The 22,888-nt window shown below is 46.1% G+C and overlaps 1 protein-coding gene across 1 annotated transcript in view; it reads left to right on the top strand.

Annotated features, from left to right (window-relative positions):
* The first annotated feature begins 1,296 nt into the window (after nucleotides 1–1,296).
* The window catches only part of JCAD (junctional cadherin 5 associated), a 59,892-nt gene continuing 38,300 nt past the window's right edge, over nucleotides 1,297–22,888 (top strand). Inside the window, exon 1 of the mRNA XM_059840953.1 lies at nucleotides 1,297–1,422. The gene's annotated coding sequence lies outside the window, so the exon portion shown is untranslated. The remainder of the gene's footprint in view (nucleotides 1,423–22,888) is intronic.

Raw genomic sequence — 22,888 nt, 5'->3', positions numbered from 1 at the left:
GACACCAGACCGGCACAGAAAGCTCTCTCAGCTGTTTCTGGGTGAGTCCCCATGATTCCACCCAGCACCCACGAGCTGGGCTGCTGAGGGACAGGAGCCAGCCAGGCTGCTGCTGGATGCTCTGCTGCCTTCCTCCTGCACAGCACAGCCCCAGCCCTCCCCATCCTCCCAGTGCTGCGGGCCAGGCTGGGAGGTCTGCATCCCAGAAAGGATGATTACATCTGCAAAGCACCCGGGATGAAGAGCGTTATGTAAGTGTAAGATAAGGTTATTTATAGAACCAGGTTTTATCCAAAATGGAATTAAACTTGTGTTCCTGAGGCCTCTGCTGTCAAAGACAAACTGGAATTTGTCCTCTAGCTTCGCATTCAACTTGTTTTTCTCAGTTCAACCCAAAGTCTAAGAATGTTTTATTTACAAGTTATACATCTCAGAAAGTGAGGAAATCTCTTTTCCATCAGCTCTGAGGTGACCATGTGAGCCTGGGCAGTGGCCATGGAAGCCTGGGCCGTAGTCAAGCTTTGCAATCACATCAGCTGTGACACTAAAATACCATAAACCAGGAAAGGAAGGCAGAGTTTGAGCTGGGTTATACAACAAAACCACAAATAATTGTCCTAGGCACAATATTTTGGCTGCATTTAACACGCTCTGTAGCAATCCATGAGCTGCAGGAGGGTATCCAGCTTACATCCCTGTTGGAGGTGGCACTAGTTTAGTGGGTTAATGTTTGTGCTCCTGCAGAACTACAGACCTCGTGACCTTTTAAAATCATGCATTATTAACTTAGAGAGCTTTATGTGCTCTTTTGAAATATTAGAATCAAATCCCTCATATCTGTACTTTTTACAAGCCACGAAAATGCAAATTTCTGGGATGCCTGCTGAAATCCATGCTAACAGGTGTTAGGAATATTGTTTTATGAGGTACAACACCTTGCATAGGTTAGTTTGTGGAGTTCATCTGCTGCCCCTCACTTGTCATAGTATCTAGCATGAAATTCCACACATGCCTTTTATTTAGAAAAGAACACAAAAGTATGTTATCTTATTCCTCTGGAATTTTCCACAGTTATTTAGCATGTTAGTTTAAGCATAATTGGTTAGTGGGCTCTTGAAATCTATATCTTAGCTGTACTTATTTACATCAGGCTAAAAGTAGTTCATTTCAGTTGAGGTAAATGTGAAGCATTAGATTGCAAACGTACCTAATCCATCTCTCCTCCCCCATGACTAGAAATCCTGTGGTTAAAATAACACAGCCTCTATTCAGAGCACAAACTTAGAGCTGTGAGCAGGAGCAGGCTTGGGATTTAAACAACTCTCAGCAGATGAGTCTGTTCACGGGTCTTTCTCGGGTTTGTTTTTCATCCTACTTTTGATCCATGAGAGGAAGCCAGGCTCTCTCCTCTGGGCACGCAAGGTAAAGATTTTCTGCATTCTGTATACGGTTGCATGCGCTTGTAAAGGAGCTTATAAACATGATTGCAAAAGGGCTGTTGCAAAAGCAATTGTAAAAATGTTGCTGTTATAGAGCAAGGAGTGTTTGGCAAATGGCTTCACAATCTTGAAATGTTAGTCTGGTGTTTTGGCTATTTCCACACGGCAGTGGAAGGATGAAATGATAAATCTTGCACAGAGAAGCAAGGAGCAGTGATTCTCCATCACACATCAGAGAAGCTGAGCCTGTAGGAAATAGCAGACCTGGGTACTACTGTCATCTAGCCAGGCTACAGCAGAATGCCAGACTATACCTGGCATTTTGCTAACTGCCAGGTATAGTCCCTCCTGGGCTTGTCCAGCTGCTGTAATCCCGTTTGGGAGGCTGAGGCTGTGCTGGAGGATGGCACTGAGTCTGTTTACTGAGAACATGCTAATGTTGCTCCAGCGTGACTCGTACAGGAACCGCGGAACCGTGCTTTCAGGAATGTTTGGATGCGGCGTGCCAGATAATTAACTGCTTTTCTTTCCTCTTACTGCTTTCCAAGTCACAGGGGATGTAGAAAAGCATCATCTTTCCTTGAATCCTTATTTTATTTGAAATCCAGGAAACAAGCGTGATGTCTGTGCTAATGCCCGTGGAACTGTTCTCCCAGTGCCAGGGTCTGTTAACTCTCCCAGCCCTGTGCTGCTTTTCCTGCTTTTCACGGGGGATCCTGAGTACCTCATCAGTCTTTCTGCACCACGATGTTCAAAGGCAGAGGGTGGCACTGCTGGGGGGAATATGGAAACACCGTAACTCACATTTTTGTTTAATTTAAAATAGTGCTGCCCCTCCCTGCCCCAAGGCACGGGACAGTGTGGTTGTGTTTTGGGGGCACTCTCTCCTTCCATCGGGGTAGCACGAACAAATGCTGCTCCACGTGCTACCTGTCCAGTACAGGAGAAAGCCTTGTTTTGCACACAGAGATGCTCACTTTCCCCTTCCTCTGCTTTCCACTCCTTTTTCTCTTCCATGAGCAAGAAGGACTGGTTTCCCATTGTCCTGTGTGCAGTCACAGGCCACCCCGGTCCCCACTGTCCCACAGCCATGTCACTCCCCATGGCAGCATGCTCTCCACTCCTGCTCAGCCAGAGGAAAGAGGGGGACACGCCAGGTCCTCTAAGCACGGAGCTGCCGCGCTGTGTGGAAGCTTTTTGACAGGAAGAGGTGCCCTTGTCCCTTGAGCCAACAGGGCTGCTTTGTCCTGGGGAGAAATGCAGCTTTATCACTTGGGTGCCCGGCTCAGGGAGGGACAAGCAGGGCTGCAAGGAATACAACCACACCGCTTTTCCTGATTCTCTGAGCACACCGCGGCAGAGAGGAGCTCAGAGAGAGAGAACATGTGCAAAACAAAGAAATGCGGTCAGGCAGGAACTATAAAATTCCAATATAGAAAGTGGAGCTGATGTCATTTTAACGTCCTAAGCAGTGCCAAGAATTCTAAGCTCTGTATCAAGATTCAGTGCAAAACCCCCACAAACTCACAAGTTGTTCTTGTGGAAAAATTAACTTTTATGGAAAATATGCATGGGAACATGCCAGAGGAGTGTGTTGTTTTATTTCTCTTATTAATTTTGAATACATTAGTTCAGAGAGCAATCCCATTTTAGCATCAGCTGCCTCTATCCAAGAAGCTCACATACACGGCTCACAAACACTGGAGGCGAGGGGGCTGTGTTTTCCTCTGTGATCAGTTGTTAGATGGAAAGAGCTGCCGAGTAGGAAGGGTGTGGGAAGGCTCAGTGGGATGACTGACTTAAAGCTTTTTTCCTGGTGACACATCTGAATCGTGATCAGATGCACCTGAATGGAGCAGCATCATCAGCTGTTATAATGCTGAGTGCGTCAGAGGTGGGATTGCTGCAGCTCCTGTGATAAAGGTTACTCATCTCTGTCCTGCTGCAGGACCGCCTTCGCTGCTGCTTGCAGCCTTGTCAGACTTGAAAAGTTTAGGCTGAGCTCTTCCAACTTGATTGTCTGCCTTGGGATAAGTTCTTTTCTGGAAAATTTCAGCCAAAACTGTCCAGCCAGTTTTGTCCATTCCAAGAATGAGCATAGGGAAAAAGGAATTGTTGTCCAACTGGAAAAAAAAGAAAGGAAGAAACAGGAGGGGGGAATCTGGTGATCCTTTTTTTGGATAGTTCTTATCCCTCTGTGCTCTGGAGTTGAGATCTGAAATTTGGCAGCTTTCTGTAAGGAATGTGATTTTTTTTTAAACTTTGTAAATCTCCTCCAATTTGGCTAAGTGATAGCCTTTGAAGGGAGAAAATAGCAACTTCTTAGGGATGTGCTAAGGCTGAGCAGTCAAAATCTGCTGAGATTCCTTCCCACGAGTGAGCTCAGCTCAGCATCCCAGCAGCTCCCAGTGCTGACCCCAATGCTCCTGTGCAAACAGTCAGTGCTACCAAGTTCCTGCAGATCCTTGTTCCTCCCCACAGCATGACAGGGACCCAGGCCCTCTCTCTGCAATCCAAGAGTCATCCCAGCTCGAGGAGCAGAATGAAGATGGGCTCTTTGTGTAATGCTGCTCAGGGCAGAGTTGATGGTCGCTGGAAAGGCAGGCAGGGAACAACAACGCTGATTCTTTCCTGTCACAGCCTGCTGGCAGACAGGGACACAGGCAATGCTGGGCTAAGCAAAGACCTGGTACTCAGATGCTAAAGCTGGAGGGTTTGAGGAGTACATGGCACAAATGAGGAGTACATGGCACAAATGAGGAGCCAGGGGGCTTGGGAGCAGGTCAGGAAGGTGTATGACTAGGTGTGAGAGTCCAGGCACACCAGAGTTGGATATGAAACCTCAGCTGCCACATCCTTGGTCCCCTTTTGAGAGTATGAGTGCTACCTCAGCATTGGCTTCAGTCCCACTCTCCCAGCAGGGTCTGCTGTGCCAGTCTGCAGCCAGTGGCTGTGGAGTGCCCCACTGTCTGCATGTGCCATAAGGCCCTGCTCCTGATGTCCACTGCTGGCAGGGGAATTGGTGGGAGCTCTGCCTCCAGAATGTCCAGTATGCCTGATGATGAACACCCCTGCACAGCCCCATGTCTGTTGGTCACCCTCTGGGGACAGCTGGGATGAGTGACAAAGGTCCTGATAAAATAGTGCCTCATGATGCAGTCAAGCTCTTGCTTACATGCCTGTCTCTGTTTCCATTTTATTCAAATGGCTAAAGAACCACCACCCTTGACAGAAGTACTAGAGCTCAGGGACACTTGTGAAGAACCCAGGTACTATAGGGAAATCTGTCATTGTAGTTCCAAGTTTTGGGAAAATCAGTCATTTTTATTGAGGAGAACTTGGGAAGAAAATAAAGCCTAGGACTACACTAAGGGCAAAACCCAAAAATCTATAGAGTATCTCCAGTGAAAAAAGTCCATCCAGTACCATGGGATAAAGCTGAGACCTCTGGCAAAATATTGTGTGTTCATCTAATTAACAATTGTACCATAACACATAGCACAAAGGAGGCCTAATTCTGGCATCTCTTGCCTCGTGGATTTTTCAGTCATAGCAGTATTCTTACAGCCTATTTTTGTATGCAATGCATATGCAACATTGGAGACAGATGGCAAAACCTCAGTGCTCATTGTGACATGACTTCCACATCAAAAGGTAGGGAGCTGCAGCCTGCTTGTTTCCACTCCTGCTGCAGTGGCAGGGAAGGGTGGTTTTCCTCACTTCTTTTATGACTATAGACTATGGAGCAACCTGGACAGCCCCTCCTTCCACAGAGACTAGCAGTGAAGTTTTGTCACCTTCATCAGCTCCTGTGAGCCCCATGCTCACATCAGGACCCAGCCCTGTGAGACTGTGCAGAAACAAAGAACAGAAGGACAGGAGCTGTGAAAACAGTGTGAGGAGATCAGAGCTGCCTACAGCCAGCTGTGGAGGGGGGAAGGAGCCCTAAGAAGCTGTGAGACATTGCTGGCCAGTGCTGCAGGCACTAACAGCCTTGCCTTAGTCAAGGATGTCACAACCAGGAGTTTTAAGCAGGGATTTGCAGAAGAACTGAAACAGAAAAGGAAAAGGACTTGTGGATACTTATGGGCTTCTGCTCCAAGTGTCAAGGTAGAAAATGGACATCCCTGAAGTTTGACGCTGAATAAGTGTGGAGTGGAGTTGACAGTTGAAGGAGCAGAGATACCTATTGGGAATGTCCTTGTGGAAGCTGTCACAAAGTAAATAAATCCAGGAGGATGTTGCTCTTACAACTTTGATGAGATGATTACAGGTAGGGAGCAGCTCCATGAATGAAGCAGTCCAGTCTGTGCATAAGGTTTCTTGCACAGATCTAAAGGAGCTGCTGCCTTCTCATCCGGCACCCCAGCTGGCCCAGCCAGCTCCTCGCACTGCACACAGCCCAGGGCAAGAGTCAGGTCACCTCGTGAGTGCTAACCCAAAACCTTCACTGCTTGATGAATTGTTTGACCTACTTGAGGCTCAGACTCCACTCAGAGAATCCCATGCTCTTCCTACAGTTTTGGTCTGAATTAAACCAGTATGTACAACATGACTAGTTCAACAATCACAACACTGTGCCTTGGGACTTTGCCTCTGCTGGAAACTAAAGTACGTGCAATTAATTCTGTGGTTCCTCAATGAACAAAAGGGGTCTTTTGTGTAATACTATTACTCATTTGTTTCCAATTAGTTATGAATCTTGAATTGTTTTGTCTCAGAAATTAATGCTATTTTTCCCCCAAATTATCAGTTTTTACCTGTTTTGCATACTCCGATGTTTCCACAGATTCTGTGAGCCAAGTCTTCCATCCTGATCCATGCCAGAATCTTGGGTTTCTGAATGTAATTGTAGAGTAAGATTGAGGTCTTCAGATCCTGTGGCTTGAGAGAATCAAAATGATCCAAGACCTGAGAGAAGGTTGCTACTTTCCTGCAATTGCATTTCAAATATAAATATGTCTTCATTTTATTCTGCTTTTCAGTGATGTGTGTTAGGGTGAAACATGCAAAAATCTGCTTACGAATGGATGTACAAATTTTGTCTCCTATCAAGGCATAGCTCTTTCTGAGTACTCTTGTAGTGACCATCTTGGTAATCCAAACAGCGTTCTCCTGTAAAAATCAAGTCCTGCTCAGTACAGGGGATCTGCCAAGCCTTCAAAAGCATCCATGAAACGTGTCACTTGGGCTGCATGACCTTTACAGAATCCTCCAATTTCAGGGACACGTTGGAAAAGTGACTTCTTATGTGCTCTATTGCCTTGCAAGTCAGATGCAGAAGGGCAGTGAATACACAGTGAATACACAGGAAAGAAATACTCATTCCTGATAAGGCAAAAAGGCCTTACCTTTTTCAAAAGAAGGAGGCTAGCACGGGGTGAGGAAGATGAGCATTTCAGCCTTTTGCACCGGTGAATTTGGGAAACCCCTACCCAGACACAAATTCACATTGACTGGATAGCACTGCCAGGGTTTGTACCCCTGCTACACATTGTCACAAGGCAGAAATCCCCTTATCAATAACTTCCCTCAGAGAAACAGAATCAAACAAAATGATGTTTGATCCACCTCCTGCACCTTTGCTCATAATGGGTTGTTTTGGCCTCTTGCATATGTGTAATCAAATGCTGCTGCTTTTCACACACAGTTCACTGTGTTTAAATTGAGAGGGATCTTGCTTAAATATTTATTTAAACAATAACGTCCCTTGAGTTCTTTGTAAATTGCTGTACAAAACTAACCCCAAACACTATTTTAAAAATTTAATTAAACTGGTTTTCTGCCTGAGCACAATGCTGTGGGCCAGTGCCTCCTTCTACCAGGGCTGAAGATCCTGCAGCTCTGAAAGCCAGCTCCTGCTCCACAGGACTCGTGGACCTAGCCCTCACATTTTTCCAGCTGCTCCCAGAGTTGCAGAGCAGAGTTTCAGAAGTCATATTGGTTTTGCCCCAGGAACCCAAAAATCCTGTAACTTCCAGGAACAGGATCCTTTCCTGGACACAGGAAAACTGCTCTGAGGGCTGTCTCTTCCTACTGGTACCCACACACCATGGCTGAGGCTGGAAACACAGCAAAGCCAACCCTATGCAGTTCACAACTGCTGGGGAGCATGAGGAAGCTGAGGCTGCTTAAATTTTCCAATAGTATTTAAATTATAACTTCATAACCTGCAGTTCTGGGAATTTCCTGAGCAAAAGACCCTAAAAATACATAAACCACACAACATACTCTCTCCTATTTGGCTGGAGTCTGCAAACCTAAGAAGGACTCACTATCCCAAATAAAAATATTTTTTTATTATGTATAAAAGAGAGAATTCAAACTCTTCATTTAGCAGGCCATTTTTTTGTATTTAACTTTTGTTAAAGGTGGACTTACACAGAAGTGTAGGTAACATTAAAGTTATCTGTTAAAAATTTTGCACTAGATTAGTAATGTTGAAGTGGAGAAGAGCTACAGCCCTTCTTCTGCATTTCTAATTCCACATTCTTCCAGCATCTTGATGAATCAGTTATTGGCTAAATCAGTCATAGTCAACATGGATTTGGGTGGAAATTGAGTTACTCACCAGCTAAAGTAAGTGCAAAGAAGATAATTCATTATGCTGCTCCTTAGCTATAATTGAAGCTCATCTCCTCATTTGAGGCTCTGTGTGGGTTTAATCATAGAGCTGAACTGGGGGAAAATACCAAAGCTGCTCTGAATCATTTTTATTCTTGCTCCAGTTCTTTATCATTAATTACATCAAGACATATCTCCAAGGAGACAAAGAGTGGTGCCATCAACCTGCTGCCGCTTTAGGTCCCCCCAAAACCTTCACTTCTTTTGCTAAGTGCAATGTGTCTTTGCATGGTCCCTTGGGAGGAAGAGGCAGGTTGCATTTTGCTTGAGATCCTTCTTGTTCTGAGCGCAGACTTCAACAGACTAAATAAAAAGATACAGCCTTTTAGAGCTAACACTAGAGGTGAAGCTGGGAGATCAATCAGCCTTTTCTCAGCTGAAGATGATTGCAGAAACAGCTTTGAACATCAGGAGGGTATTGAACATTACTTTCCTCCCATGGTGAATGCAATATGTGGAACGTGTGCCTCAGACATCCTTTCCTTTTTCCGGTCTGAATGGGAAAGACCTCCTTGTACTTTTCTCTCCATTAGGCAAGGCCATGGTCAGCAGCATGGATGAAGTACCACAGTTCAATAATTTCAAATCAATACTTCGTTACTTGCCTCTGTTCAGAGGAAGCACATTTTTCTCTCTCTCTATGTACCATGGGTACATAGAGCCTTTATCCAGCTCTCAACCACCCAGACGTCTTGTGTCAGTTTTAGGGTTAATTTCTTCCTTTTTGTTTCCTGCCATTATTTCCTCACAGTGCCTGGAGTTGACCTTTGACAGTGAATGTGTCTGAAATAGGATTTCCAGAATAAAGGTGTTTTTAAGGTTTTTTGCCTGGACCAGTCAATCTGAACAGCTACTTGGTAGCTAGAGATGGGTTTTTCCCCTCTCCTTCCAAACTTTTGCCCTTCAGCTCTTGCATAGACACAGGGTCTGGCAGTTCCACTTCAGGGGATCTGATGCCTTTGTCCCCAGTCAGGTCAGAAAGTGAAATTATGGAAAATTTTAGGGAACTGCATGGTCCTGAAACTGTTGTTTCAGACATGTCCAGGTTGCTTAACTCCAGAAACGAAACACTTTGATGGTTCAGAACTGAAGCAACTTGTTTCTAGTTTGAACTGAATGAAAGCCTCTGACTTCCTCTCAGTTTGACGTTTAGTCCATGCCCTCTCTCTTGTTCACTGCTGTCTCACGGGGGCTCTTGCTTGCCTATAGCTGTGTCTGGCCAGCTGAGCTGCACACACACCTAACTCCCAGCAATCACACTCCTGTGTTGCTCCACTGGAGATGGGAATACCCCTTTCACCAATTTTCTCAAGATCATACACACTTATAGTGGAAGGTATTCACTCAGAAAAGGGACTTTGGAAACGTGACCCCAAGGACTGCAGCAGGAATCTCATCTCGCCCCTGGGAACCTGATGTAAGACCCTGAAAAATGCAAGACTGAGGAAACCAACCATGTAGTATGACCTGAAGCTGTGCCAAAAGAAGCAAGCCCACTTATTTCATTGTACTCTTGCAAGGACTGGAGCTGCCTCCTGGACATGGTGATACTCACTTCCCAACTTTACCCTCCTAGATCTGGGGAAGCTTGAAGTGTGGTGCTCCACATCTGTTCTGGTTGTCTTACCCACAAAACCAGCTGTTTCCTTCTGCCCAGTGAGTGCTGCAGGTTTGGGGACAACCTGGGCAAGGGGCAAAAGCAGAACCAGGAACTGTGACCACTGTACCAGGCACGCCTGCAAAGGTCTTAGATGTTTGCATGGCCAATGTCTGCTCTGGTTTAATTCAGCCCTGTTTGTGTGGTTTTGTGAGCACTGAAGCAGCAAGAGTCCCAATGTTGAACTACTGTTATTTATTGGTAGAATGCTGCCCAGTCCTGAGCCTGAACTCTCCAAACTGAAGCCCAATATATACAGTCCATCTTGCTTCTCTCCAAACAGCGTCCAGCATCAATCACAGCACTGTAAATTGTTTACACAAAACTGCAGACATCATAACTTATTAAATAACTCTCTTGTCGGTCAGATAAGTAAATATTTCGAAAGACTGTGAGCATCGTGGCAGGCTGGAACTGCCCAGACCAGCTCCAAACAAATCCAAGTTAACAGGGGACCATATTTGCCTTGCCTTTGATGTCCCTGCTCCAAACTGGGCTGAGAAGGGATCTGAAAACAAGCCTTCCTAAGGGAAGCTTATGCAGTTTTAAAGATGCTCAACCTTCTGTAGAGATAACAGGAAGAAGAATGAGGAAAGAGTTTGCAAAGAAACCATCTTCCTGAAGCAGTAAATTCGGACTTGTGGGAGTCAGACCCTCCCCCTCCTTCTCCATGTCCTCCTCTTTAAACCCAAACAAATTAAATGGAAGCCAGAAAGTCTCTGCTGCAGAAGGGGTTGAGGATTCGTTCCTTGGGCCATAGCTGGAGATTGCAGGGGGGATTTCTCTCGCTGTTGGTGGAATGGATGGTGGCAGCACCTTCACACCACCACCTCTTCTTGCAGGCAGCCATCCCAGGAGCTCTGGCTGTCAGAAGGGGAATGGTGCTGGCACTGACTCCCACCGTTCCACTGCCTGCCCATGGTAAGTCTCCGTGCCTTTCAAACAGACCACGGCTATCTGCTGCTATCGGAAACACTTGGAAACATGTTGTTCTATGAGAGATTTGTTTCCAATCATTTCCAACAATTATTTGGGATCTTTTTCCTTTCAAGTTCACTGAGTTGTACCAGTTCACCTCCTTTTCAAAGGGATTGTGTCATATGCAGGAATGTGGAGTTGAAAGGACCTGAATTTTTGCAACAGGAATTTGTTTTGGAAGCAAGCGAGTTGGAAGGAGAGGAAACGGGCAGCCCACCAAGGGCTCTGGCAGGATTATCCCACCCTTTCAGTGAGCTACAGCCAGGGCAACTCATGAGCTGGGGCTGAGCCTGTTTCTGGTGGGGGTAGAGACAGACAAACTGCTCTTACCAGCAGTTTAATACAGCACAGGATCCAGTCATGTCTCTTGAAACCTCATCTGAAAAATCCCCTCAGGCACAAACCTCACTGGTGTGAATCATGGAATCATAGAATATCCTGAGTTGGATGGGACCCCCAAAGATCACTGAGCCCAGCTATGGCAGCCACTATGAGGTAGGAAAGGTTCAGCTGGGTGAAGCTGGCTCTAGGCTGCTGCTGTTGGGTCACTGGGGTGCTGAGGAGGGCACTCATCTGCACAGCCCCCTGCCAAAGGCCAGGCACACAGTCCACCACCAGATGAAAACTCATGGACTTGAGTCTAACCTGGTGCTGAATCAGACACTCAGCTGTGTGTTTGGCATTTACTTGTTTGGTACCTGACTGGCACCTCCTGGCCTGCATTTTTCTCTAACAAGATTTTAATTCTTAGTCTTTTGAGATACCTCAACACCTCTGTTGCTGGTGCATCTGGGTAGTTTTCTTAAAATACATGTTTCTTTGCACTGTGTGTATCACTTATTTAATGTCAGAGGCATGTGTGAGGCTGTCCATGTTTGCAAAAACTCAGGGGTTTCATCCCAGGGCTAAATCAAATGCTGCCAACACAGCACAGTGCAGACATAAATAAAACATAGCTTGTAGAGACCAACTGTCAGTGGTTCTCAGATCCTCAAATATCCATTTCTGTTTGTGCAAAACCATACTTACTGGCACTTCTGCCTCAATATATTCAGTATAAACTGATGATTGATTGAGAAAACAGGTTAAGAAAAAGAAAAAGAACGAAAAAATAATTTCTTACACAAGTGGGTGCATGTGGAGGGGAGATGGAAGAAGGGTGCAGAGGTAACACTGACCTCGTGGCATGCAGGGCAGCATGAAAAGCTGTCAGTACAGTCAATATGTTCATGTCCCACAGGTGCAGAGAGGTTTCACACCTTGGAGTAAATATTTCATAATTCCTAAACACACATGATAGGAAAGAACAGCATGCAGAAGGAACCACATTCTGGTAAATTGCCAGAAAGAAAGGTGTTATTTTTCAAAAGAGAGCTGGAGACACTCCAGCTCTGGGTTCATATCCAGCTCTAGCCTCCAGCCACAAATGCGAACCTGCACTAAAGCAGACACTGCCAAAGAGCCACCACTCTTGTGGGCTATGTGTCACACATAGCTGTGTGGCATTGCTTACGTGGTTGTCACTGAGTGGGGTGTCCCAGTGTGCCAGATGTACCTGTGGGCATCACAGAAGGAATACCCTCCCACACCTGGAGCCCCACGGCACTGGGACTCACTCACTCACTCACACTCTGCAGGACCCCACAGATCCCAGAGCCCATCTCAGCTCTGTCCCTTCCCCTCTGCTGGGGCTGTGGGTGACCCATCTGCTCCACCCAACCCTGGCACCCTGGGTACTGCCCTGCTGTCGGCTGAGGAGCTGATGTGTTGGTAACGCTGCTGCTCGAGGCTTTGCTGTGAGATGAAGGTACTGTGCAGCTGGCTCTGTGGTAGGGTTCCTACTGACCAGCACCTACAACAGGAAGTTTGCAGTGGGGGTAAATTTGCCCTTAAATAAGTGCATTTCTTTTCCTGTCTTCATTGCAACATGTCACTGTTTTTTCAACCATTAGTGATTTTTTCCCCCTCTCTCTTAACATTGTCTCTGATTTCTGTGTCATGAGGGGGAGTATTGTCAGATCACATTCTCATGATGGGAGAGGCAGAAAATCCGTTCTATATATCATGTGACCTTGGCTTGCAACTCCACAAAGGATTTCTTCAAGCCCTGTTCATTATCTCGTTTTATACTTTAAAGAAAAGTGAAAATGCTGGTGACAAATGGCCTCGTTTATCACATTTAATTGACTGACTATTCTTTTAAGCCTCTGAAACACACTTTGGGCCAAAGCACTGGAAAAAGAACATGCCATTTACCCTGGGCTGCTGCCAGGTCACATTAAAAAATGTTCAGGAGGTGTTTTCTAGATCAGTACACGGAGCAGGAGTAAGGGTGTGCTCTCTCACCACAGCACACTTCCCTCCTGGTTTCTAGCAACCATGACAGTGTCAGCCCTTTCACAAGCAAGCAGCAGAAATGAGCAGAAAAGAGAATTTTGAGTGAAACTGTTGTGGGAAGGGTGAAGCCACTAAAAAGTTGTATGTGAAAGGTGTCATGCTTCCCTGCTGACTAAGGGAGTGCCTAGAATGGGACTGTGGGGGGTCTCCCTCCATCCCAAAACTAACAACAGAACTAACCAACATTTTCAGTGACAGCTTAGGCAATGTGAAAAGTAGTACCATGCTTGTTGCAGCTATGGCTGGTGTTGTGCTGACTGTAGGTTGCTGGAATGACAACTGGAACTTGGGATTGAAAACCCCAAAGATGCAGTTTGGGGGCATGAGTGCACAGCGTTCCCCAGTGTCCCTGAGACAGGCTGGCACTGCCTGCTCAGCCCCAAAGGCCCACGGGTTGTGATGGGCCATGGGCTGCCCCTAATGCCTTCCTATAATGTCATAATGCTGCAAACAAAACCCCAAACATCACTGTAAGCTACACAGATAGAAACACAGCCTGTAAGACATCTCTCTTCCCTCAGTTCAGCTCCCCTTGCTAGTGTGAGACTTCACCTAAAGATTTTTCTTATGGAAGGAGATGGTATTCCTCAAAAAGGGTGTATAGGGTTATGTTCAGGAAGGCAGGCAAAAGAAACTGGGTTTGATTGAAGAGCAGAAATCTAAAGAGAGAAAAAAATGTTTTCAAGCACATAAAGGGCTGGTCAACAAGAAAATTAATAAACTGGTCTCTGTCCCTGCTGTAGATATCCTCCACATGCTAAAATTTCAGTCAGGGTGTGTACTGGGTCTGGCTGGGAGGGAGTTAAGAAAGACTTAATACAGATTTAAGGAATGTTTTTAATAGTAAGTGTAGTAAAACACTGAAATACTTTGTCTCAGGAGACTGTGGAGGTTCTGTTATTAAAGATTTTTCAGAACAGGTTATACAGACATCTGTAAGGATTCACCTAGGCATGGGATGGAATGATGGACTGGAGCCAGCCTGAGTCCCTGGGGACCCTTTGCATGAAATTTTTATCACATTAATGTGAACACAAGACCCTTCTTAGAGTACTAAAGACACCACCCTGTTTTTTCACAAATCCCTCCAAAAAGGTATCAGTCTCAACTGAGCCTGTCTCCAGTTTGGAGATGGGAATGTTTTGACTCCTTTCCCCAGCCCACTCTGAGACAAAGGGGCCAATGAACCCCAGAGTCACAGAAACATTCTCTCCCCTCCTATCCTCTGCTAGCCTGGGACCCTCAAGATGGAAAGGGCAGGGGAAGGACCCTTGTTCCAAGTGGTGCTGGAGTCTCGTGCCCTGGGAGAGCCATTCCCACATTCCTGCTCCTTCCCACAGCAGCACACACAGGATACCCCAAAGCCCAGTGCCACCCCACAGTTGCTCACCCCCAAGGACACCAAGGGCCTTCACAGCCCCTGACCACCCCCACTGACCACGGGGGGACCCAGCATTGCATCCTAAGTAAAAGACTGACACAAATCCCACCGTCCTGATTAGCCAGCCATCTAATCCCCGTGATGTCAGCGGGGTTTTGCCTGGCAGGATTTGGCCCATGGCCAAAGAGCTCTGGGTTTCTTAGTCCTGGCTCTGGCTGCTGGTGGCAGGAGGAGGCCACAGGTGTGAACTTGCAGGAGGAGCCTGAGCTGGTGTTTTAGATACCCAGCTCAGATTTACTGCCAAGTTTTGTTCATCTTTGTGGGAAAGGTGTTTTATGAAGATTGCAAAAAAATCCTTCCATGCAGTTCCTCTTTAACTACACAGCATATACATGTATGTATATGGGTATGGGTTTGATAATATCTATGTGAATAAATCCATGTAGTAAGCATGCTGTTTTCATGGTTTTTACAAGCACAGTTTCAGGGGATAAGACAAGGTACATGAGTGGTGGGGGGAGGAAAGGAAGAGATTGAAGGAGAGGAAGTTGCTATTGTACACAGCAGCTCTTTTCTAACCCCCATTTTTTACACTGATGGAATGCACCCAGTGACTGTTTCTACTATTTAAGGAAAAAGGTTCCTATACAAAATCCTGTGGTTTTGAAGTGATCCTTTTATAGGCATAAAGAGATTTTTCCATATTCCTCTGTTTGATTTCTTTTCTTTTACTCAGACCTGGCTGCTCAAATAGATATTTGCAGAATATCATGCACTGGAATCAGACACTTCATTCCTATTCTTGGTACTGGAGATCAAATATCCCACCAATTTACCACATAAAGCCATGGGGATGCAAACTGAAGTCAGTTTAGCTGTAGGGCAGTGCAAGAGAGAGTTGAATTTCGTCCGGCACCCATCCCAAGGGATCTTGTGCTGGCAGTGACCCGTCTCAGAATTGAATGTGCTGGATGTTCCACAGCAGGTTTGCCTCTCCCAGGCTTCTCACTGGTGGTGGATGTTAATGGTGTTTGTAATCTCACGATTTGGAATAACTATATGTTAACCTTGAGTTAATGACACAGGGGTTTAGGCTGCATGTCCTAAACAGCAGTTGGATGCAATGCTCAGCCTGCACCTGGAGCAGGAACCTCAACACTCATTTCACATGTCCCAGAAGGGGGAAATGTGGCATTCACATCTGTTCAGGCCCAAAACGTGGTGGGCACGTCCTGGACAGTGAGGTGCTGGCACTGATGTGTGATGGGGCAGTGGTGTGGGCTGTCTGGGCTGTGGAGTGGGCTCTCCTGGGGAGGACTCGTGCAGGCAGCACACATCATGTGCAGGGTCTCAGGAGGGACACACAGCCCCAGGGCAGATGCTGAGCTGCTTGGCCCAGCTAGAATCCTGGGGTGTGAAGCCGCAAAGCAAACCCTAGAGATTTACAAGCAAGTCCTGAAACACCTGAGGGTTCCCTGTCTCTCTCTTCAGGCAACAGTGTCCTCGGGGGAATTGGGCACAAGTGCCAAACTGGGGATCCAAAAGCAGCACCACACAGCTCCATGCTTTGTGAGGACCAGCACAACCTTTAATTTGGTACTCAAGCCTGTGCAGTCATATACTGTGCTGGAGGTAGTTTTTCTGCACAAAACTACAAGCCAAGGGATTTACAGAGCTCCAGTAGCTACTCACTGCCAGATGTGTGTTATCTCATCACATACATGCGCTTCACAATGGTGCTGGAGCTAATGCTTTCCTGCACTGCCACAGAGACGTGCCTGGTACCACCAGTTTGTGCCGACATAAATAACAACCTGTCCAAGCATCTCCCCTGCAAGTGCTGGGGGAAGGGGCAAGGACATGTGTTCCAGATGGAAATACAACCAGGGGTTGTGCCCTTGGTGGCTTTGAGTTATGTAACTTTATCTCAATGCAACATGAGAGGAAGTGATTCCTCCACACAGTGCATCGTATTTGGCTGCCTGCTCACTTGCTTTTTTATGAATGTAGGAGGATGGTAATCGGGACCATGACAAAACTACAGCAAAGCAGCTGAGATCCCAGTATATCATAAAAAAATTAACCTGCTATGTGGCTCCCCCTTGACAGATGAGGTATGCTCACTCATCCCTGCCTTAAAGTTATGTAAATCTCTGACTTCAGAGGAATAAATTTTGACTTACTCCCACACTGAATGAGTGGGAAATGCTAAAGCTGAATTTTGGATCAGTGGTACAGATCTCAACTCTACAGGCTTTGAGGACTTTCAATTTAAGATCATCTTTTTGCTGTATATGAGGTCACCACAGAAAATTATGTGATCCACATACGCTTCCAGCTCATCTAGAAGGAACAAGTAAGGCCAGGCTGAAGATATATAGACAGAATGGGGATGAAAAACTAAGTGATGTCTGCCCACAGAGGGACAAACTCGTGGCACCCTCCCAAAGTGTGGGTGGTCTATTGTGCATTGCTCTAGTCAATGAGAACATTACACTCAAACATGCAAACCTAATTTGAAAAAACAGTATTTAAACAAACAATGAATGTATTGTAACCTCATAATTCATACCCACTGAACCTCGGCTCTGTACTCCAGCACATAGTAGCCTTCTCAAATCCTGCAATTTGATTTTTAAAAAGGAATGCTGGGGGCGTTGAGTTAGTGTAGAAGTACACAAGACCATTGATGACTCTGTTTTCATCTGCTCAGAGCATAAGGCAAGTAGGTGATTTATTTTTATTGGCACTGCTGGCAGATAAGCTTCCACTATTACGAAGCTGTCATAAGCTGGGTGGGCTCCGGCTGTCAGTCAGAGCACACCCAGCAGAAAACCCAATTCAGTAATGACATCCTCCTCAAGGATGTGCTGTGGAGGAAGGCTGTGATCCCTGCTTCTCCCATGGCACTTGGAAATAGTCAGGAGTGTTCCAAGTCAACAAAGGACTTGGACTGTTGTTGATTTTTGTAAATGTCGCGGCACGTCACGGGACATCGCAACTATGCTACGACTGAATGAAAAATGTTCCAATTCAAACAACAACTAAACCCTGAGACTGAAAAATAGAAATCCTTTACAAAGATGTCGAGATCTGGTGCCACCAAACCCTTTTGCAGAGCGAGGCCAAGAAGAGCAAGCTGGGCATTTTCACTCGGCTGTTGCTCTCCCTGCTTCTACAAAAAGCTGTGATCACCTGGACTCTGGAATTAAGAAGACAAACTTTTGATGGATATTCCCACTCTTGCCAAGTTGTAGCTAATTTATCCAGATCCTACCCTTTCCTTGATTATCATGCAAATGACATTTTTACCCCATTCTTCTGAGATCTAAGGAGGGAAAGGAATTTTTTAAATTAAAGATTGCTAGAGAGGTCTAACAAGTAAAAACACCGTGAATAAAAATGGATGAAGAGGGCTGAATATCAAATTATATTAACAGCCCTGCAGAATGGCTGCCTACTCTGTACTCACTTCTACTGTGGAAACAAGGCAGCTCTCCTGCAGCTTCAAGGCCAACAACAAAGATATCCCAAACAATGGCAAATCACAGCTCCATATGCACATGCACATTCTTTGAGCAGGTCTGAAAGCATCTGCAGTGGAGAGCAGACCTTTGTGACTGAGAAATTTTCTTCCCAGAACTAAAATTTTGTCACTGTTTTTCTTTAAGTCACTTGTTGCACAAAAAGGTTGTTTTTGAACAAGTATTTTGCAGTATATTTTAAAAAGACAGCTGTGATTAATGTCTACAGTTTTTGAAAAACAAAATACCTTAAGAAATTTGAATGTCATTTGTCCATCTTTAGTACCTGGTGCATAACAATTCAAAAAATATCAAAGGGTAATATTTATATTTTAGGGGTCTCTTCACCTTGTTTGTCCATCTCTTTTGTACCCCCAAAGGCTGGGCCCTTCCTGCCTTTTCTTCCTTACCGAACCAGTTCACCATAGTGGCCCCAGGACCTCAAGACCACCATTACTGGTGCACTCTGCATTTTGGAGAGGGTGAACATCCCCCCATTCCCACCATGCAGGGAGGGAGCTGCACCCTGGGCCACCCACGGGACCTGATGGGACTTCCCAGGTCAGACCCTCAGCCAGGAGCTCTATCCAGGGCTGCTCCTGTGCTCCTTCTCCTCCCTGTTTCTCAGCCAGAGCTTCACAAAGGTCTGAGTTTCCTCTAGCTGGCAGCTGGGCATGCTGCTTTCCTTGATGAAATCTGTTTGGAAACAGTGAAGATCTGAGGGCTCCCTCAGCCGGAAAAATCAGATTTGGCTTACCTGAATGTCAGGTCAGCTGAGCCTGAGTTAATAAACAGCTGGGGATGAAGAGGGACAAACAGTGATGGAGTGGCTTCTGGGAGCCTGTCAGATTGGTTTCCTGCAGGGTCTGGTCTTCTTTGATGCTGCCTCAGCTGCTGCCTTGAGCCCCCCTGCCCTGCTCTGCCCTGCCAGGGGCAGCTGGTGCTGGTCAGAGCCAGCTCCTCGCGTGTCCCGCACCCATGGGGACTTCATGGCCTTGGAGCACCTCTGGATATAGAGCCACATGCTGCCTGGTGCAGATGGACTGACAGACAACGTCACGAGCCTCCTCTTGGTGGGAAATGCAGCGAAATAATCCAACTTGTTACTTGTCCCTGTCAGTCAGCGGGCCGGGCCAGGCCCCACTGCTGCTGGAATTCCAGGTTCTGGGGACAAACAGACTGTCCCAGGCTCACCATGCCTGCATCCCCAACCACATAGCCAAGGCCCTCTAAAAATGTCAACAGAGGTGGAACAAAGTGGATTATGCAAGGAAACCTTTCTATACAGTAGCTCTAAATATGCTGAACTGCTTGAGGAGAGCGTTCCTGCTCTGCATGCCCACACCCCTGTGAACCCCACACATCCTATTTCCCTGGACATGTCCTGCCCAGTATGGAATCTGAGCACCCCCACACTGAGCTCAGAGCTTCTTTCTAGGGTGGGAGAAAAAGGCAGACTCCTCCCATGTGCCGTGGGTTGGTTCTAGGACTGCTTGCACAGGCAGGGCTGTGCCCACACTGCCAGGAAGCTGTGCAGGAGATATCTTGCTTTGGAAGAGGGGAAAAAGACAAAAAATGCAGAAAACTGCTGAAAATGTGACTCCTGGTTACCATGGCTGTAATCCTCCTCACAACACCTCTATGCTGCAGCTGAAAGAAAAGTGGTTCAAGGCAGCCTCAGGCTCTGCCACGGGGATTTCATGGTCTTCAGACAACATTTGGGGTGGCAGCAGGTGTTGCAAGGGGCATCTCCAGGCACACACTGGTTATGACAGTGCCCCCTCCTACAGATGTTTTGGGGCCCCGGCATGCCTGGATTTGGACCCCTTCTCCTTCCAAGGCATGGGTGCCCCTAGAGCAGGGACCACCCCACTGCATCCTCCACCCCTCCTTTTGGGCATCTCATCACAAAATGGACACAGTGGGAAGGCACTGCTGGAGGTCCTCTGGGGATTCAGATCACCAGCCCTTACCCTGTTTGCTCATCTCCTTCTAGTCAAGAATGAGATTATTCCCTTCAGCTGCCAGAGGCTGAAAATAAAAATGAGTCAGATCTGATTTTGTATCACTGCAGTCAGACTTTCTGTGCTGTGCAGGGGAAACAAAGAAAGGTGAAATCCCTGTAGGGAAGGATTTGCAAAATTCTGCGGGAAATTGGTATTACAGATAATTGTTTCCTGCTGAAGGGATATACCAGAACTTTGCAGAAAAGCTGCCCTTTTCAGCAATATCCACTGCAGCGTGGCCAGGCACAAAAGTCTGTCTCTAGCATAAATATGCTCCACTGCACATTTTCCTCCTGCACCTGAAACTGAGTACTGGTTAATTCCACTGGGATTTCCTTTAAAAGAGACATCATAGTGTAAATGATAAACCTGTTAAATTACAAATGAGGTGAAATAGTGGGCGCTTTGGCCTCTGGAGCATCAAGACTGATTCTTAATGGTAGCTGTTGAGACTTACCAGTTGAAAATGTGAAGAGAAAATTACTGATTATCAGAATAAAATCCCCACTCCTAGGCAGGTTCATGCTGCCAGAAGGCACTTTTTTCATGTTTGGCTGAGCATAAAAAAAAGACAATTATAAGCAGCTTCTTCTTTGTATCTAATTCCCAGTATTTTGAGAGTATTTCCTTTTTTTCTCCCTGTTGAAGGTACCACATTAAAAGAAGTCAGCATTAATAAAAAAATATGACAATTAAAGTAGTTCTAGCTTTCATCATTGTATACAGTGATGGATATGCTTACATATATTTTAAAAAAATCTATTTTTTCTCTAAGCCAAGACACCACTGGTAGGCTACTCTGAGCTACAGTAGTGTTAATAGTGGATGGGAGGTGGGTCCTCAGACAAGCTCCTCTTTATTCTTCCAGTGATCTTACCAAAGCAGAATGATGGCACTCACTGAAGCAGATAATGCCATCCATTGAACGAAGCCCTCTTGCTCAGCTCTCTCTGACAGCTCTGAATTTGAAGCAGCGGAATCTTTGACCAGACAAAAGAAAACTTCTGCTTATAATTATCACAATAAGACCAAAACCAAGAGCAGTGTGACTGTTTTATTAATAGTGTGCTTTGCTGCTCCCAACCTTTGCAAAATCTGTGTATCTGGCTCTCCAAAAATATTACTACTTGGACCTATTTCATATGGATCGTGAAGGATAAAGACATTCCTGAAAGCTCGCTTGCCAGATCTGCTGTTCTGCCAGCAGCAGTAACTTGAGAAGGAATCATGGCCCCTTTGAAATATGGATCACAGCAGGGCCAGAGGATGGGGCCCAGACGGACACACATGGATGGACAGATCTACAGGAGATTCATTTTCTGTCCCACAGTAGCTCTCATCTTCCCTCTTCTGCCGCTCTGCAGTTTTCCTGCTGAGGACACATGTAGGCAGAGAAGACACCAAATCTCATCCTTGAAATCTTTTCAGAAACATGCTTCCACATTGGGCTCTTCTCCTTATTGTGGGAAGAGGTGCCAACTGCAGAAGGCTGGAGCAGGAAGTGGCTCAGATCTCATGTTTTCCTTACACATCTCAGTAATAGCTTTTTGAAGAACTAGAGCATTTTTTGCAGAGCTGAAGGGTGCTGATGGCATCTGGTTTAACATGATAAACTTTTCTTGTCATCCCAAATTTGCTGGCTAGCAGATCAGCTCATCTGTTAGATGGCTATAGTGGCTCCCTGACATCATCAGGAGTGAATGTGTTGCATCGATTAAGCCTTTTACAGCCCAGCTTGGATTTAGGTAAAGAGCAGTAACTGAAGGGCTTAATGAGGAAAACAGCCTGTGCATGTAGAGCTCTACCTGAGATTTATATTTGAAAAGTACAAGTTTCTGTCACACAGAGTCCTAACTGCTTTATCAGACAAGAGGAGTAACCTGGCAAAGCGTAATGGTCTCATGGCAAGACATGTGAATGTAGTCAAGATGTCAGAGCACCCAAACATAGTGCAGCAAGGGATGCTGCCATCCCAAATAACCAGCTCCCAGCACTGGGAACTGTGTGCCTCAGTTTGTCATCTACTCAGAGCTTTCTTGGAAGTAAGTGGCTTTTTCAAAAGCAAGGTGAATAAGCTGTAGTAGAAGAGCAGCTATGCTCTTTCTCACTCCCTGTAAGTTACTGCAATTTGATAACCAGATTTCTGCAACTGTTTTGAGTTCTATCTTGAGAAAAGACACATGGACATACATACTCTGCAATGTAATAGAGGAGTTGGCTATTGGAGGAATTTTGTACCTTGCTAGGAATGCCTTTAAGCTATTCTTGTATAGATTTCTATTGCTAGGTGGCAGTATGAGTGGATTTGAGCCTGGCATCCCATGACCCATCCAGCTTCCACACAAGCAGCAGGTGCCAGACCTGACTCCACCATTCCCCATCAGGCCACCAGTGGCAAGAACAGTGGAGGAGAAAAACCCCATTTTCTGTGAAAGACTTCTTCATCACCTCTACTGTGGAGTTAGAGAGTGGCAGGAGGAGAGTGTTACACGGGGGAAATGTACTCAAGCCAGGCTAGTGGCTGCCTCCTCCCTCATCAGCATAAAATCACCTTTGTGCCGTTCTCTTCACGACCCTCTGGCTGCAAAGAGCCCCACAGTGACTTTATCAGCTGGAAAAACCAACATTAGCCACAGTTTGAGCAAGAGCAGCTGTGGCTGCTGAATTCAGAGCTCTGGCACAAAGCCACAGAGTGTCTGGGTATCCCAAACACAGCCACCTCATCTGCAGGGCTGGACAGCACAGACACAGCAGGTGGGCTCTGGTGGCCAAGCCCAGTCAAGATGACAGCACCTAGAGTCAACCTTCTGCAGAAGTCCAGGTTTTTAAAGAGGTTCAGGGAAGGGGCATACAAAGGGGGGAACCTAAGTCCTTAGGCAGCT

The sequence above is a fragment of the Haemorhous mexicanus genome, chromosome 1 (genome assembly GCF_027477595.1).
Source record: "Haemorhous mexicanus isolate bHaeMex1 chromosome 1, bHaeMex1.pri, whole genome shotgun sequence".
Lineage (NCBI taxonomy): Eukaryota > Metazoa > Chordata > Aves > Passeriformes > Fringillidae > Haemorhous > Haemorhous mexicanus.
This window is presented reverse-complemented; position numbering and strand designations above follow the sequence as displayed.